This window comes from Myotis lucifugus, unplaced genomic scaffold (assembly GCF_000147115.1).
Source record: "Myotis lucifugus unplaced genomic scaffold, Myoluc2.0 scaffold_486, whole genome shotgun sequence".
In the NCBI taxonomy this organism is placed as follows: Eukaryota; Metazoa; Chordata; class Mammalia; order Chiroptera; family Vespertilionidae; genus Myotis; species Myotis lucifugus.
In genome coordinates, this window is record NW_005871534.1 from 476,386 (window position 1) to 495,432 (window position 19,047).

Genomic DNA, 19,047 nt, shown 5'->3' on the forward strand with positions numbered 1-19,047 from the left:
CCGGGGCGGGAGAGGCGCGTCCCTGCACTTGGCCGCCGCAGTGCATTCTGGGCCTCCCGCCAGCCGGCCCGGAGGCACGTGGCGGCGGCGATCCTCCGGGCAGGGCGGGCGGCCTGTCTCGCCGAAGCAGGCGCTCCGCCAGGCCCTTTCCCGGGACCTCGGGCCCTTCCAGAGCCCGGGTAAGAACGCACTCGCTCCCCTCCCCGTCCCCAGGGCTGGCCGGGCCGCCGCCTCTTTATTCCCCTCCACCGCCTCCCGAAGTCAGTGGCCTCGTCCCCATTTTGTAGGCTACTTGCTTATCTGTATATAAAAAAGCCTCAGCAACAGTTAAGACCAGTAGATCGAGCAACTGGCTGCTATGACGTGCACTGACCACCAGGGGGCAGACGCTCGCGGCAGAAGGTGCGCAATGTGGTCAGTGCGCTTCCACAGCCAACCTCCCGCGGTCCTTCCTCCTGGTCGGCTTGCCACAATCAGCCCTGGTTGGGACTGGGCACGACGGCCTTGATCAGCTTCCATCACCGGCCAGGCAGAGGGATGCCATCTGTGCACGAATTCATGCACTGGGCCTCTAGTAAGTTATAAAGCCTGTGTTACACCCGGCTCCCCTGAGACGCCCGCCATCTGGAGGCCGAGCCAAGGCTGTAGGCGCAGATGTTGGGGCGATGACCTCACCCCCCAGGAGAACTTCTCCAAGCTCAACAGGCCTCATTCTCAATTGGGACCCTCAGTTCTCTTTCCTTCACTTCCCTCATCACTTACCATCTTCCTAGTCTTCATCTTCTTTGATCCAACCCATCTTTCTAGTCCCACTGCCACCATCTTTCAACCTCATTGTCACAAACCCGAGCTATTGCAGGAGCCTACAACCCTGCCTGCCTTATTTCCCATGCCACTCCCTTGTTCCACAAACCATATTTGATCCTTAAAACTAAAACTGTGAGCTCAAGTCAAACTCTTGAACGTGGCATTTAGGGCCATTTGAAACGTGGCTTCAGCCCATCTTTCTAAGCTGATTTCCCTTGGTTCCCTAAGCAGCTACAATTGGAAAATTTCTCAACTGCCCCACAAAGTTGTCTTCTTAAAATTCGAGTGGATGCTTATTTTAAAATTGGGCGATTTCATTTAAAAAGCCCGTGATTCCAGCTTCTTTTGAAACAGCAGTGGAGCTGGCAGCCGTGGGCCATTGTTCTTGCATCCAGAACCTGGTTTAAGCTGAGAAGTGGCTGCCCCTGACGTAGGGCTGTGTCCCCAGTTCACCTTAGTCTCTTCCAAACACTCCTCGTCTCTAAGCCTGAGGACCAGTTGTGCTTGCACTGATGTTTTTCATAAAATAGAGAAAGAGCCCTGACCTGTTTGGCTCAGTGGATGTGGACTGAAGGGTCCCGGGTTAGATTCCTGTCAAGGGCATGTACCTTGGTTGCGGGCACATCCCCGGTGGGGGGTGTGCAGGAGGCAGCTGATTGATGTTTCTCTCTCATCGATGTTTCTAACTCTCTATCCTTCTCCCTTCCTCTCTGTAAAAAATCAATAAAATATATTTTAAAAAAATAGAGAAAGAGGTTTTTGGTTTTCGTGTCTCTATCACAAGTGCACAGATGGAGAGTAGACCAAGAGAGGAGACCACAGAGAGAGGAAGCACCCAGCCTCCTTGACTTCCTGGCTCTTACTCCATAGCCATTTGCATTTTCTACTCAGGCCCTAGAGCAGCGGTTCTCAACCTGTGGGTCGCGACCCCTTTGGCGGTCGAACGACCCTTTCACAGGGGTGCATATCAGATATTTACATTACGATTCATAACAGTAGCAACATTACAGTTATGAAGTAGCAACGAAAATAATTTCATGGTTGGGGGTCACCACAACATGAGGAACTGTATTAAAGGGTCCCGGCATTAGGAAGGTTGAGAACCACTGCCCTAGAGGAACCCTTACATGCGGCTAGCTTGCTGCCTCACAGCCTCGGTGACCCTGAGGGCCATATCTTTGCACCATCTCCACAGAGTGAGTTCTATTCCACAAGGTCCACGCTAGTCCTACTCGGAAACCTTCCCTGACAACCAACCATCCGACCAACCCCACCCATTCATCTCGGCCTTTCTGGAGGCCACGTACTGGGTTAGATGGGTATGACCAAGCCACCGCCACCTCTCCCTCCTCTGCGTGTCTGTGGCTGTGCCTGAATCGATGTCTTACACGTGGTGGGTGATCAGTAAATAATTATCAGCTGGGTAAGTGGCACGGTCACAAAACAGCCCCCTCGTTAGATTGTAAGACCTCTGAGAGCGGGGTTCAAATGGTCTCTCTGCACCGCCTAGCACCTAGTACAGTGCCTGGCACGTAGCTGACCTTTGGTAATGTCTGAGAAAATACGTGCCATAAAGGGGGGGCCTCAGACCAGCAACAGATACCGAGGTTCAATCCTGGCCCACAGCTGGGAGCATCACACCCCTCCCCCCCCCCATCCCTGAAGCCTTCGAGGTACAAAGGAAGGGAGAGGCAGACCCAGAGCAGAGGCCTTACTCAGTTTTAAAAGTGGGGAGCACTTCACAGCCACCTTGACCTGGAGGCTCTGTTCAGGATTCAGCTGAAGTCACATTCAGGACCCAGCTATATCCGTGTGACCTTGTGAGCGGAAACCCAGCCTGATTCTGATTCTAAATTCCAAGCTCTAGAATAATAGTTCACGTGTACTGAGGCACTCTCGGAGCCCAGCACTGCCAAATGCGTCGTATCCATGGCCTCCTTCCCTCCTCACCATCGCCCTGGAGGCAGACGAGAGGGCTGAGGCTCCAGTGCCTGCGTAGCTTGCCCGAGGCCAATAGTAACAGGCTGGACCAGGAGTCCAGGTCCACGTGGGCTGATCCCAGGGCCCTTCCGAGCATCTAAGGCTGAGGAGGGACGCTGGGCAGGACCCAGAGACTCAGCTGTCGGCTAATTTGGGCTCTAGCTTATGTGCCAAGTAGTAAACCTCATGCAAATGCCAACCCTCGGTGCCTTTTCACTCATCTTTTCTTGCATTCTTCTTTAACTCCCTACCTAAGGAATTAAATATGTAGCTTCAGAACCAAGAAACTCTTTAAAAACTCAAAAAGAAAAGGTCAGATTTTTAAAAATCAAACTGACATTGTAACTTCAAACTCTTGACTGACAAGCTGCTCACAGGAGGAAGGGCCGAGAGGGAGCCGCAGTGAGCTGAGCCCTCCCTGTGCCGGGACCGACAGGCTTTTATATTTTATCTCTGAATCTGACAAACACGAAGGTAGTCTTGTTCTCTTGTGCAGAAGAGGGCAGCGAAGCTGTCACACATGGTACAACTTTGCAGAATTCTACTGAGGGCTGGTGCTTGGATCAGAAGCGAGTCCAGGCGGTCCGGACGGTGTCGGGCATCCATCCTCTTCTGGGTCAAAGAAACTGTTGACTTAGGAGTTATGGGTCCATCTCACCTTAGTCCCTCACAGCCCAGAGGTCATTCTAGACTTCCTTCTCCTTGTAGTCCAGATTTTTTAAAGATGGGTCCATATGAGGGTAAAAAAAAGCCTCTTTATCTCCCTGGCCTCCTAGCTATGAATTTGTCAGGTTTACAAAATACTCCTTTAAGTCTCCCTTTTTATTACAAAAGTGCGCCACACGTAGTAGGGTCCTTCCTTCCTTCCTCCCTCCCTCCCTCCCTCCCTCCCTCCCTCCCTTCCTTCCTTCCTTCCTTCTTTCCTTCCTTCCTCCTTCAGTAAATACATATGAGCACTTACTCTGGGCTCTTATAGGCACTCAAGGCAATAGTTGTGAACAAAACATAAAAATTTAAACCCCAAAATAAAAAGTCCTGTCCTTACCGAAGTTAAATTCTAAGGAAAACAGAGAAACAAGACAAAAGTGGGAAAGGGGTTGGCATTTTGGCTAGGGAGGCCAGAGGAGACTCTTTTTTTTTTTTTTTTAATAAAAGGAGGCCCCATTTTTTTTTTAAAAAAATATCTATTGATTTCAGAGAGGAAGGGAGAGGGAAAGAGAGATAGAAACATCAATGATGAGATAGAATCACTGATTGGCTGCCTCCTGCATGCCCCCTACTGGGGATCAAGCCCGCAACCCAGGCATGTGCCCTTGACCCGAATCAAACCTGGGACCCTTCAGTCTGCAGGCTGATGCTCTATCCACTGAGCCAAACCAGGTAGGGCCAGAGGCGATTCTGAGAAGGTGAATTTAAAAAGACTTGAAGTAGATGTGTAACAGTCAACTGCGTGCTGCTCCCTCCAAGAACTCCTCCAGCCTGGCTGGTGTGGCTCAGTGGAGGTTCCGGGTTCGATTCCCGGATATGGCACATGCCCGGGTTGCCGGCTCAATCCCTAGTAAGGGATGTGCAGGAGGCAGCCAATTGACGTGTCTCTCTCATCAATGTTTATATCTCTCCCTCTCCTTTCCTCTCTATCTAAAAAATTAAAAAAAAAAAAAAAGAACTTCAGCAGGAAGACAACCTAGACCGTGAGGAAAGCTACTCAACACTATTGAAATAGTTTAGGAGGGAAAACTCACAGAGATTGAAGGTGATTCTTTGCCTTCACAACAGTTCCATTTGTTCTTTCTGATTTTGCTCTAGACAGTGTCTCCCTTCTCCAGTCTCCCGCAAGCCTCGCCTCTGTTCTGCCAAGTCTGTCCTTCCCGTCTTCACCCCAGCTCCCTCCAGGGCAGCCAGGAGATGAGGTGGCAGCTGTGGCAACTGAGCAGGTGAGCAGGGCAACTAGCATGCGTCCTTCAGTTAAATGGATCCAGGCAGAGTGTAAAGTGGTGGCCGGAGCAGGAGGTGGGCAACCCTGGGGCTGACACACCTGGAGATTTAGGAAGCGTCTTCAGGGGCAGACGGCCAGGACTGCTGCCCAGGTCTCCTAAAGTGAGATGTAAACACATACATTTTTTTGTTTGTTTTTGGAAATGTCTCCTTTGTGGTAAAATTCAAATACTGTACTAGTCTATTCACAGAGCTGTACAATCATCAGCATAATTTTAATCACCCCTTAAAATAAACTTTGTATCTATAAGAAGTCACTTCTTGTCAGGTTGGTGTAGCTCAGTGTTTGAGCATTGACCTATGAGCCAGGAGGTCACATGGGCCGGGGTTGCGGGCTCGATCTCCAGTAGAGGGTGTGCAGGAGGCAGCTGATTGATGTTTCTCTCTCTCATTGATGTTTCTATCTCTCCTGCTCCCTTGCTCTCTCTGATAACAATTAAGTAAATATTTTAAAAGTCACTTTTTAATTCCCCTCAATCTCTACCCCCCCACACCCCCTATTCTAGGTCACCCCTAATGTACTTTCTGTCTCTGTAGATTCGCCTATTCTGGACAGGTCATACAAATGGCACATTTGGTTTTCACTTTTTCTCTTTTTTTGGAAGGTGGGTGACCACTGAAGAATATGACAAAGGGGGATTGAAATATCAGAAATTGAGAAGCTTGACCTGACCAGCTAGCTCAGTTGGTTAGAGCAACATCCTGATACACCAAGGTTGTGGGTTCAATCCCTGGTTAGGGCACATACGACAAACAACCAATGAATGCATAAAGAAGTGGCACAACAAAGCAATGTTTCTCTTTCTCGCTCTCTCTCTCTCAATCAGTCAATTAAAAATAAAAAAAGAAAGTTGAGAAGCTCTTCTGGAAAGATAAGGAGGACAGAAAGAAAAAGGAGAGGGAGAGAACTTGCTTCTGTATTATTTCTCTATTTCTGCTTTGTAAGTTACCCCAAATGTCCATAGCATAGGCATACTAAGTAAATGAAGTGGGAAATGTTACAAATTAAATGATCTGTTTTTATCTCTGGAAGGTTTCTTTACCTGCTTTTTCATATTTATGCCTCCCGTTGGCCAACACTATGTATAAATGGACTGATCATTGTATCAAGTCAGAAAACCTGGATTTCCCCCTTAGAGAAGCAGCCTGACTTAGCTGCTTTCAAAATTTTCCATAAAATGAGGGGGAGGGGGTTAAAGGATAGAGGATTAGTCCCCTCTCCAGCACCATCTCCTGAGTTGCAGGCCATTAGCCTGTCCAGTATCTGGTGAGAGTCCCTATTTTATTTCTAGGTGCCCTTCTAGACTTTTCCTGCCATTCCTGGGACTTCTGGGTAAAGAAAGGGAAGGAGGATGAGAACATAGCAATATGAATTGCTTACAATTTGTATAACGTGTCATGCATTTACAAAGCCTTTACACGTGTTGTCAAGGCTGTTTCATAGTTAGGAAGAACTAGAAGGGACCTAAGATGACATGGAGCCCAGTACCTGCACACGGAGATGAGGAACAAAGACTAAAAATAGGATGTGACCTGCCCAAGGCCTCGCAGCGAGTGCCGGCGCCGGGCTGGTTCTGGGCTTTCTGATCCTAACCATTTCCACTTGGTCAGGAGGAAGCCGAAGCCCGGAGCCTGTCAGACGGGGCCGACTTCTTGGAGATCATCTATTGAGTCCAATCCCTCTTTTCACAGGGACTGGACTGCGGTCTTTCAGAATTTACTGGGCCTGGATCCAGACCTCCAGACTCGCACGGCAGCCCGCATGAGTAACGGGGGCCTGTGATCACAGGGACCGGGGGTCAGAGACGGCTCTCCCGGCGCCGGGCCGTGGGGATCCCTCGGGCAGGGCTCAGGGGTCCCTTCCCCCGACAGAAACCAGGTCCTCGCGACCGGCGGGGAGCCGCCAGCGGAGAGCCAATCCTGGGCCGCGCCGTGAGAGGGGCGGGACGTCCGCGCCCTCGCCCCGCCCACTTCAGGCAACTGAAAAGCTGTGCGGTGACCTAGGCAACGCATCGAGCGTCACTGCCACCGGCTAAATTTGCTGCGTTCCGCCCCTCTTGGCATCACTAAACGGAAAGCGAAGTCCTTTAAGGGGCAAAAAGGACGGAGGTCCTGATTGGCTGGTTGGGTGAGTCCAGTCCCAGCAGCGGAGTGTCTGGGGCTGAGAGAAGGGCGGCCTCGCCCGGGTCAGACACGGAGGGCGGGGTGCCCGCTGCTGAGAAGCCGAGCAGAGAAGGGACTTCGGTGGCTGAAAAGTCGGTGTTTCCAGTTCAGGATAACGGTCCTCCTGGGTGCGGGCGGAGGTAGCGGGACTCCAAGAACCCTGGGTCCCACCACCCGATGTTGCTATACTTTCTCCATCGTAGTGCTGTGGGGGAGGGAACACGGGCATTTAATGTTTAAATTCAACATTTCTCGGGCGGCTTTTGTGTGCCAGGCCTGGTGCTAAGTGTTGGGGCTCAGTGAACAAAACAAAGATTGCTGCCTTCTTGGAAGTTTGTATTCTAACAGGAGGAGAAAATACAGTACGCAGGCCACGGGGGTGGGAAAGTAGAGCAAGTGAAGATGGAGCAGTTCGCACCATTACGTAGGTGGCCGCTTAGACACCAGCGAGAAAGTGCGATCTGAACGTAGAATTGAAGGAGGCAAAATGGCTAGCCAGTGCGCTACCTGGGAGCAGAGCATTCCAGGCCGAAGGAGCAGCTGACGGGCCTCATGACGAACAGCAAGGACAAGAGAGTGGCAGAGCATTGTGTGGGGGAGAGCGGCAGGTGAGAGGGAGTACAGGTCTTGTATGGTCTTGGATGCTTGGCTGTTACTCTGACAGAGGGAGCCACATCATCTGTTATATATATATTGATTTCAGAGAGGATGGGAGAGAGAGAAACATCAATGATGAGAATCATTGATCAGCTACCTCCTGCACGCCCCCTACTGGGGGTCAACCCTGCAACCCGGGCATGTGCCCTTGACTGGAATCAAACCCAGGACCCTTCAGTCCGCAGGCTGATGCTCTATCCACTGAGCCAAACCAGCCAGGGCATAACTTATATTTTCAAATAACCATGCTGGCTGCTGTGTTGAGAATCAGTGGAGTGTGTGTGTGTGTGTGGGGGGGGGGGCAAGAATAGAATCCGGGAGGCCTGCTGGTTAGTGCAATGATGCATGGCACAATGTGTAGGGGATGGTGGTCATTTGTACTGGGTGGTGGTGACGGGAGTGGTCAGATTCTGGATATACTCTGAAGATAGAGCTTATGTTAAGGGCGGGAGGGGGCTAGAATAGAACTGCCTATCATCGTGGAAAAGTTAGCCTTGTTGCTGAAACAATGGCGCCCCCAGGTGCCGACCTTTGCAACCCTCAGTCCACATTACCTGTAATCTGTAACCATTATACCCATTCTTATTCCTGTTTGAGTCCTGGCCTGCAGCCTCAGCCATTCCCATGGCTCACCTAAGTTCATTCTGTAACTCTGTAAGGAGGGAGCCTACCATTACCAGCATAACAAAAAAGGTTAACCCTTTGTACGCCATAAGCATCTATAGACACTTTAAAAAACCATTTTTCATGAGAAATTTCAACTGAAAATATTCAAGAACACCCAGATTGTGAGTAACATTTATTTTTATAATATCCACTGCAAGTTAATTTTTAAAATAAATTCAAAATATCGTGGCATGTGGGGATGGTTTCCGTTTTGGAAGCGGGGCAGTTAACGGAGCAATAGCGTCATGAGGCTCCGCGGGTGGAGATCATTGCAGTCGGTGCCACCGCCCTGAGAAGGTCTCTTTGGATCAGATCCTGTGCTGTTTGGGGGCATGAGGACGGTCAGTTGTCCTACGGAGCAAGGCCCCCAGTGCTGTTGGCAGGGATCTGTGACTAAACAATTACCCCACATATCGGAAACCAATCCGCTGGCAGCTTAGTATGCCCGTTACTATAAGGGAGGGTGAAATGACCAGAACAATAGACGCTGTAGTTGTTGGTTACTGAAAGACAATAACCAGACACCCGGTCAAAGCCAGACACGCACCACGGGAAGCTACCGCAGCAGCCTTCAGAGACAACAATCCTGCCTCCTTTTCTCAGACAACAGGCCCCAGCGTGTAAAGGCCCCATCTGTGACTCTCCTCCCGAGAATATAGAACGAGTACAATTCTGTGTCATAGCAATCAGTGTCCCAACTCCTACTAGGCAAGATGTAAAGGACTGTTCTGCATACGTTCCTTCTGAAAGGCAGAAGTCAGAGACATTACGAACGTTTTGTGTTTTGTTTTGTTTTGTTTTTTGCTAAATCCATCCAAATATTTTCATCTCTTCTGAACAGAATTAGTTTTCCTCCAGCCAGACCAGCTGTGGTCAGGAGTGTGATGACTAGTATGATGAATGCTGCCTTGGAAAGGTGACCTTGAGGTTTCCTTGGGCTCGGTCACCCTTCTCCCCTTCGGCACCTTCTTACGCTGGTGTGAGGGATCCTTGCCGGCTTCAGAGCAGCTGGAGTGGGAGAAGCACGCCCCAGGGTCCCATCCGTTTTCCTCCAGCGGGTCGTCTGGCGATCCAGTTTTCCTGTCTCGAGTAGAAGTCTGTCTCCTGCTCGGAAGGGATGCAGCGGGCCTGTGACAGAAAATCCCTGCACAAGCCAAAGCATTCATTACACCCAGGGTTTGATTCAGATGCTGCGTGTCATTCTTAATTTTAACATCATGATCTACACTTACGTCTCCTGTTCCTATAGCAGCCTGAAGGGTCACCCATATACTATATTTTAGGGACTCAAATCAATCCCACTTCCGGGAGCTACTCTAGTCCTGGGCAGGGCAATTGGCAATACCCATCCCAACGCAGACGTGTCTTCCCACATAGTTTGGCATATTCTTCTTTAAGGTCTGTTCATTTTCTCAACCTTCCCGGAGGCCTGTGGTCTCCAGGCTGTATGTGGCAGTGGGTGCCCTTAGAATCGGAGTGAGAACCCCAAGTCCGATTCCTTTCCTCTCATGCACGTACGGGTGAAACGGTTTCAACAGATTTGGGGGCCCAAAGCAGGGCCTGTAAGGTCTCAAAGGCGCGTTCACATTCCTTATCCCCGTCCAGGGTCTCCTCTGGCCCCTTCAGAGCCTCACACGGGGTCTCGCTATGAGTCCAAATGTGGCAGCACCCAGCCGTTCCCCCAAATCCTCTCTCTGCCTCCTGGTCTTTGGGGGCTGTACCCGAATGCTAGTGTCCTCTGGTCCCCTGTTCAACTCCGTTGCCAGGCCCCAGGAGAAACCCCAGGAAGTAGGCGGCCTGCTTGTAGAATCTGAGCTTTGGGGGCCGAGACCTTATAGCCACAGCTTGCTAGGTGCTTGGGGAGTCCATAATGTTTGTCAGACAGTGCTCACAGGTGGGCCCTGTGACCAGGAGGTCATCCACATATTGTAGCGAGACTCCCTTCTGAAACTGCAGCTTTTCCGGTCCTTGCTTAGCGTCTCCCCGAAAATGGTGGGGGAGCTCTTGAACCCCTGGGGAAGGACTGTCCAACTGTACTGAGTCTTTTTAAAAAATTTATTGTCTAAAGTTTTACATATGTCTCTTTTTCCCCCCCTTGACACCCCTCCCCACACAGCCACTCCCACCCGGGCAAGCCCCCACCTGTACTGAGTCTTAGCCAGAGTCTCTGGGTCTTGCCATTCAAAGGCAAAAAGCGGCTACCAGCGCACAGAAGAGAGCATCTCTGAGGCCCAGGACCAGTACCCTCACTGTCTCTAGGTCTCCCAGGAATTAGAGTGTGAGGCCTGGGCACAGTAGGATGTATATCCTGAGTGACTTCATTTATAGCCCTCAGGTCCTGGACAAGCAGGTATTCCCGTGTGGGTTTCTTCACTGGCAATATAGGAGTGTTAGAGGGCTTGGTCGAATTAGACCAAATTTGAGAAAATTTTTGAATCATGGCCTCCTTTTTCAAGGGATACTGCTTCTTGGTGGGGGTAGGAGGGACCTTTGCCCGTGGTTTTAGTTTAATCCTGACTGGCAAAGCCCGTTGGCCCTTCTGGTTCCCCTTGAGCCCATACTGATGGCTGTACCGGGGCCTCTGTTTTAGCTGGGAATGGGCTTACCTTGATCTTGTATAAGAAACTGCCAGGCATGTTCCCACGGACCCAGTAGGTGTAGCTGTTGTTCCTCCGGGAGGAAAGCGATCTGAGCCCGCAGCTTAGAGAGGTAGTCTCATCCCGGGAGAGGGATGGACATAGAAATGGACGAGTTAGCTGGGCCTCGCCAGTCACACACTCTGGCTCCAAGGAGGGCCGCTGCCCCAGAGCTCCCGAGAGTCCCATCACCAGCTCTGTCTGGGACGAAGGTTTGGTTAAAGTGTGCGGGTGGTGCCCTAGCCGGTTTGGCTCAGTGGATAGAGCATCAGCCTGCAGACTGAAGGGTCCCGGGTTTGATTCTGGCCAAGGGCACATGCCTGGGTTGCGGGCTTGATCCCCAGTAGGGGACATGCAGGAGGCAGCCTATCAATGATTCTCATCATTGATGTTTCTATCTCTCTATCCCTCTCCCTTCCTCTCTAAAATCAATAAAAATATATTAAAGTGTGTGGGTGGTGGGACCGGCACCAGGTGTCAGACCAAACCTGGGTTCAGCAACCTCGGTGCTTGGGTTCTGGTTAGGAAAGAATTCAGAGCCAAGACCCAAACTGTAAGAGAACATTTACTGGGTAAATCACGGAGGTGGAAGTCATTCCCAGAAGAAATGGGCTGAGGCAACAAGTTATGGAGGCAGAGGAAGGGCTCTGGGAGCTCGGGAGTGAGGAAGCTGATGGTACGGTGCCTGGGCAGGGAGGGGGAGGGGAGGGGAAGGCAGGGGTGTGCTCCCAGGAGGGAGAGCCCACGGATCCTGTCGTAAGTGTTTTAAGGGTGTGATTTAGGGGCGGTCCCTAAAGTCTCAATAGACCAGTGGTTCTCAACCTGTGGGTCGCGACCCCTTTGGCGGTTGAACGACCCTTTCACAGGGGTCGCCTAAGACCATCGGAAAACACATATATAATTACATCTTGTTTTTGTGATTAATCACTATGCTGTAATGATGTTCAATTTGTAACAATGAAATTGGGGGTCACCACAACATAAGGAACTGTATTAAGGGCTGCGGCATTAGGAAGCCGTAGTTTGAGAACCCCTGCAATAGACTATCAGCAGCTTCCCAGGTGTGTCCTTTCAGGGTTGTGGTCTCCGATGGATGGGCTGGCCCGGGGCAGGGGGTCATTATTCCATGCAGCTGGTCCTGACGTCAGTGTGGCTGCTTTTGTTGCTTATCTGGGCCTGGAGCGCAAATACAACTCGAGGCCTTGATGTCTTTAGGGAGGAAAAGTCAGGGGTCCAAACCCTGAGGTCAGGGATAAGCTAGGGGAGGAACAGCCGCCCTGGGGCGAGGTCCCGCCCTACAATTGATTGGCAGGTGTTAGGCGCCTGGGGCTTTCCACCCTGGTGACCTGTACCTGGCCCATCTGTCCTTGCTCAGCTACTGTCTAACTGCCTACGATGAAAAGGGTGTTGACCCAGTTGGTGGCCCCGCTCCCCCACTGTTGATGTCACCGGAGGCTCCTGAGCCTCTGGGCCCTGGTCATCTTCAGTCCGCAGCGGAGCTGGCCTCCGGAAGCTCTTTGTCCTTTACTTTCCTCTCCCCATTACCTTCTCTCTTGGGGCGCTCGTGCTCCAGTGCCCGCCTTTCAGGATGCACACTGGTCAGGGGACGAGGGGCCTTCTTGTCCTTTCCTCCCTTTGGCCCCCTCTGCCTTTGGCTATTGGCTGGCTCTACAAAGACGGTGGCTGTTGTTGTTGTTTTTTAATTTCCCTCCTGTTGTAAGCAATATCAGCCAATTGCCAGGGATTCATTCCAAGTGTCCCATCCACCGCCTACAATTTCGTTCTAATGTCTGGAAACCTCTGGCCAATAAAAGTCCAATTTACCATGTGACTCTTTCCAGCCGCTCGAGAGTCTGTGCAGGGTATTCCCTGCGCCTGAAAAACGCGTGTTTGAAAGGCAGAGTCCTCATCCGCCCTCTGCTGACCTGCCTGCAGGCTGAGACTCCTTAGCTTGGGAACCAACCCCTGACCCCTCAACAGTGCGTCACTTACAATGTCCAAGCCAAGGCAGTCCCCCGTCAAGGGGTCCCAGTTGGGCTCGACTGGAGGACTAGCTTGGGCCGGGTCAACTGCATTTGGGTCCTTCTCATGGAGCCACTGTGTTCCGCCCCAGCTTTCCCAGACACTAACCTCTCTGTCCCCAGTTAGGAGGATCTAAAAATATATATTTTTATTGATTTCAGAGAGGAAGGGAGAGGAAGAGAGAGAGAGAAAGAAACATCAATGATGAGATTCATTGATTGGCTGCCTCCTGCACGCCCCCTACTGGGGATCGAGTGCACAACTTGGGCATGTGCCCTTGATCAGAACTGAACCCTGGACCCTTCAGTCTGCAGGCCGATGCTCTATCCACTGAGCCAAACCAGCCAGGGCTAGGAGGATTTTTAAGAGTGCCAGTTGGGCTTATGAGAGGTGAATATGGAAACAATCAAATCCGTTACCTTAGCAGGATCATCCTGTTAGGAGGGATTGGAATGTTCCCAATTTAGCAAATCCAGGGTGGAGAACGGAGTATGGGCCCAATAATATCCTGCTGGGTGCCCATTCTCAGTGGCTCCCACCGGTATATGGCGGAGAGGGAACTGCCCTGCTAGGGAAGTAGCTCTATCCCTTCTGAATTCAGTTCCCACCCCTGTTCTAGAGGGAGAGGGGTGACCATCTCAGGCTCATTTTCAGTGCCCAGTGGCCCAGGATAAGGAGGGAGCTCCCCAGATTCTGGAGCACTTGGAGGAGGCAGTCTCTTCCTCTTCCTGTCCCTCCCTCTCCTTCTCCTCCTGCTCTCTACCTTTTCTGTATTACAGGTACCACATCTTTTCTCTGAACCATCAACTCAGCCCCTTTCTTTTCTTTTCTTTTCAGTTAGAATTATGCAAAGACATAAAGGCTCCAACATACAGCACTCCCTCATTTCCCCAACCTCTGATAAAACAATTCTAACTAATACAGTATAGTAGTTTAAAGACCCATTTAATGGCCACCTTTCCCCAGAATCTATTCTAGAGCATATATTAGTATAGGCCAAGCAGTATTACACCATTTTCCTTTTTGCATTGGTGGATAAATGTAAATAGCCCAATCCCCCAAGATCTGTCCTAATGGAGTATCTTTTTGGATGGAGCCACTAGCACCCATTCTTAAACAACTTAAGCAAGATTACAGGCAGCCCTGGCTAGTTTTGCTCAGTGGGTAGAGCATCGGCCTGAGGACTGAGGGGTCCTAGGTTCGATTCCAGTCAAGGGCACATGCCGGGTTGCGGGCTCGATCCCCAGTGGGGGGCGTGCAGGAGGCATTTAGTTCCTGTAAGACTGAGGTTTGGACATCTGAGGGGTTTGCACATCACAGCCGTCACAGCGATCCCACTGGCAGTTCTGGTGGATCTTGCCTTTAACTTGAGGACCAAGACCTTTCGATACCGAGGTGGGACTGCAGCAGTGACATCCACCAGGCGAGGCTGTGCTGAGCGGCCATGTTTGGCAGCTGGCGTGGCTTTACCTTATTTAGATCCACGTCTCTCCCCTGTTCCTGGGCTTCCATTAGGTATTTAATAACACCCATGGTCAGCTCATTAGCTCAGCGGGGCCGAGCTCCTTGCTGCGTCTGCCTCATTTCTCCGCTGCCGAAGCTGCTGCCACCTCAGAAAATGTCAAGGGGGTTAATTTCTGATACGGTAAACGACACCAAAGATTTATGAAAAAAATTAGTAACACAAGAGAAACATGAGAAACAAGTTTTATTGGAAATATTCTAACACATTTTCTGAACAAGAATCAAAAATAAATAAATAGGGACATGGACGATATGAACATAAACATTTTTTACCTTGAAAACAAATAGTATACCTCCTTTCAGGTTTCATGAACAGTGAACATTTTCAACAAATAGTAAGCCACAGAAAGTATTTTGGTAAATTTTGAAAAGTGGAAATTCTAGAAGTCAGTCTCTGATCAAAATGCAATTCAACTTACAATAATATAAAGCACACCACTTAGAAACTGAAACACACAAATAGTATCTCAAATTACCCTTCAGACAATAAAAAACTATATAAAAATAATTTAAAAATAGGATATAGTCAAAGCTATCTGCAGAGGTAAAATTAACAGCAGTAAATGTTTTTAGTGTCAAAAATAAAAATGAATGCAAGTTGAGATTTTGAAGAAGAGTGTAAAAATGCCCCCCCAAAGGGAGGAAGGAAATATTTGAAACAGAAACAGGAAAAACAAACACCCAGACGCCTAATGGTAGGGAAGGCGTACGCTCCAGCCCGCAGACAGCAGTGCGCAGCCCGGCTCCACGTGAACCTGGTCCCCGGCTTGTGCCCTCGGTCCTCCCATCCTCACTGCTGGTCCTCTGCCCGGTGTTCTGTCTACTCCGAGGCTTCAGCTCCCTTCAGCTCCTTCCTCTACGTCAGCCCCACAGCGACACACACTGTGCATCTATGGTGGCACTGCATGCGCTCTACGATAAAGTCTTTCCGAGTGCGACTCCCTTCTACCAGATTTGAGGTCTTCACGACAGGAACTATGTCCTGATCATCTCGTATCCTCAGGGCCTGGGCTGTGGTGGGTCCTTAACAAACATTTGCTGAATGAAAGAATGAGTTGGATGGGCTCGAGCACTGATTCCTGAGTTGCATTTGGTCCCTAGTTGCTTCTGTCCCCACTGCCCAGCCACAGCTCCCAAGCCACTGCCATGAGGCCTGAAATGAATTATTCCAACACTAAGAAGATTGTGAAGTATCTGCCTAATGAGATACTTATGCAACCAGTAATGATTGTGTTGGCAATGTCAATAAAATACGAGAAAGTGGGGCTTTGATTTTTTTCTTGTTCCTCTTTTCTTTTTTAAACATTAAAAAATATATATTTTTATTAATTTCAGAGAAGAGGGGAGAGGGAGAGAGAGATAGAAACATCAATGATGAGAGGGAATCACTGATCGGCTGCCTCCTGCACGCCCCCCGCTGGGGACCAACCCACAACCCAGGCATGTGCCCTTGATCAGATTCGAACTAAGGACCCTTCAGTCCGCAGGCTGACGCTCTATCCACTGAGCCAAACTGGCTAGAAATCATCTTTCGATGGCCATCAGAACAGTCTTTCTAAAATTCAAATCAGACCCTGTCACTCCTACTCACAGTTGGAGCAATCAGGGAAGATCGCGGAGAAGGCGGCATTTGAACGGGGGGGCATAAAGGTAGAGAGGACTGCGGTCCCCCATAGTCAGGATTTGGCCTCACATTCCAGGATCCTTGTGATCTGGCCCCCACCGGCCTCTCTCCATTGCCAGCTACCACACCCCCAAGACCTTCAAACAGCGAACTCTCTCAGGGTTCCCAGTCTGGCCCCTCTCTCTTCTCACTACACACCCTCCCCGTACAGCATTTTATCCAGGACCATGCGTTCAACTCCTACATTTTCTTCTGGGCTGGACTTCTATCTCCAACTCTGGAAAGTTATATCAAATTGTCTACGTGACTTAGATGTCAAAGCTCTCAAACTGAACTGTCCAAACAGAACCCGTCCCGCTGACCCCTTACCCTGCTTGTCTTCCCAGGGCAGTAAACACCCCCCCCCCAGCCCCCAGCCCCCAGCCATCCCTGACTCCTCCCTCCCTCACCACTCACACAATCACTCCACCGCTAAGTCCTGCCACTTCTACTGCCGAAATTCCTTGAACATCCATTTCTTCCATCCTATGTGTCACAGCCCTAGTGTGAGCCACATCTCCCACCTGGCTGCTCCAGAGCCCCCTAATGGGTCTCCCTGCTTCTTGTCTGGGCCCCTACGATGCATTCTCACACAGCGCTCAGGGTGGTCTTACATGCCAAGTGAATCATGCCACTCCATTGAAGTTGGGATAAGATCCAGGGGCTCCCACTGGCCAAATCCGGAACAATTTGGGCACCAAAATAACTAAGGTTAATAGCTATAGAATCCTTGGAAAATAATAGAAATCCAACATCGATATATACGAATGTCCAGTGGAAGCAGTGCTGGAGTTGAAGTCATCATTTTGTAACTGTCATGACAGAGACTGATATGATTCAGGCCGGAATCATCAATAGATGTTAAATCTCATCTATCTGCTAATCTATGGAATAGGATATCTGCATGGTTGTAACATATCTCCCTGTTGCTTATCAGTCACAAGGGGAAGCTAGTAACTAACCATGGATTGGAGAAATCAGACAAAACTCACCAAGGAAGAGCAGATGGACATTGTGTGCCTCTGTGTCGCACTGAGGACACGATAACACTTGTGCAGACTCCCAGCAAGGAACGCACAACCATCTATAATAATAAAAGCTTCATATGCTGACTAGACGGGGGGCTGAGCCCCTTCCATGAATTTCGTGCATCGGGCCTCTAGTATCTAATAATGAAGAAACAGCAAACAAACCCAAAGTGAGGAACATTCTACTAAAGGGGAATAGTGCATTCTTCCACAATGTCAACGCCGTAAAAGACAGAGGCTAATTATTTCAGATTAAAGGAGACTAAAAAGCCCTAGCCAGTTTGCTCAGTGGATAGAGCATCTGCCTGTGGACTAAAGGGTCCCAGGTTTGATTCCGGCCAAGGCCACATGCCCGGGTTGCGGGCACTATTACCCCCCCCCCCCCAGTAGAGGGGATGCAGGAAACAGCCAATCAGTGGTTCTCTCTCATCATTAATGTTTTTCTCTCTCTCCCTTCCTTTCTGAAATCAATTAAAAAAAGAAAAAGAGACTAAAAAGAAATGGCATTTAATGCAGCACATCATTCTAGACTGGGTCCTAGACTGGAGAAAATGCTCTGTAAACGATATTGTTGAGACAATCGACAAAATGGGTGCTAAATCAGGTACGGTATTACATCAATGTTAAGCTTAATGAAGTGGTAACTATGGTACTGTGGTAGGAGATACACATGGTAAGTAGGGGTAAAAGAACATGATGTATGCGACTGGCTCTCAAATAGTTCACAATAAAAGTCACATGTATATACTATATAGAGAGAGCAAGTAATTTTAATAATTACAGTGAATCCTTGGTATTATTCACTGTTTGGTAGCTTTGAAATTATTTCCAAATTAAAAGTTAAACCAAAAAACCCAGGTTCCTTACCGTGGCCCACAGGCACCTGCCACCACCCCAGCCAGCCTGCCAGTCTTCGCGTGACCACATTCGGCCCCATCGACACAGGTTGGCTCTCCGTGTTCCCACCCCGAGGTCTGGCCCACCTACTGCTGCCTCGCGGGACTCTCTTCTGCCAGCTCCGGGCTCAGGGCTGGGGGAACTGTCACTTCCTCAAAATGGCCTTTGACCCCCAGCCTAACAGAGACCTATTCTCTCATCGCACCTAAACTCTTCCTCCATGATACTCAGCCCGGGGGTAAGAGCCGCATTTGGAAGGCTTGCTTAAAGGCTGTTTCTCTAGTAGCCGGAGAGCTCCCTGAAGCCAGGGCGCTTGTGAGTTTCCCTCAGGGATGTGTCCTCTGCTCTGTCCTGGACCTGGCACGCTGCCAGGCACTTAGCAGACCGCTAATTAAATGGTGATTCCACCTTCTAAGGTCACCCACAAACTGCCGGCAGGTCTCAGGGAACACGCCCGATAGATAGTCCACCTCTAACCCCAAGAACTGATGCCAGAGGCTTCATCTCCGAAGGCTGCGTGGATTCCCCACCACTACAACCAGCGTTTGGAATGAAGAGGCCAGCGGGAGGGGATGATGTTGGGGGAGGATGATGGGTTCAGTCGGGAGCCTGGAGTGAGAGGGGACGTGGGGAGGTAGTTGGCTGGGTCAGGCTGGTGCTCAGAGGGACAGCCTGGGTTAGAATGAGAGACGACCAGTAGCTGCAGCTGTCGCATAAAGAAGCCCTCGCAACAGGCCTGTGCAAAGAAAGAGAAGGGAGTCCAAGGATGGGGCCCAGAAGACCTGGACTTAAGGGCTCAGCGGAGAAAAACATCCGTGGAAGCAGAGAAACAGGGTCCAGGAAAAGCATGGCGATATCAGGAGAGAGAGAGTGGTCACAGGAAGCAAGAGAGGAGGCCGCGTGGGTGCTAAACCCCTCACATCTGTGTTTCCTTCTCCCCGTTCAGGCTCCGCATCTGGCTCCTGGTGAGCTGACGCAGCCCGGTAGGGGGCTAAGAGCTTGGAATCTA

At 50.2% G+C, this 19,047-nt stretch overlaps 1 long non-coding RNA gene across 1 annotated transcript; it reads left to right on the forward strand.

Annotated features, from left to right (window-relative positions):
- Nucleotides 1-73: 73 nt before the first annotated feature.
- Nucleotides 74-10,299, forward strand: LOC111823433. The gene is made up of 4 exons (XR_002826449.1): nucleotides 74-179; nucleotides 4,594-4,721; nucleotides 6,475-7,553; nucleotides 9,110-10,299. It is a non-coding gene; the product is annotated as an uncharacterized LOC111823433 (long non-coding RNA).
- The last annotated feature ends 8,748 nt before the right edge of the window (nucleotides 10,300-19,047 follow it).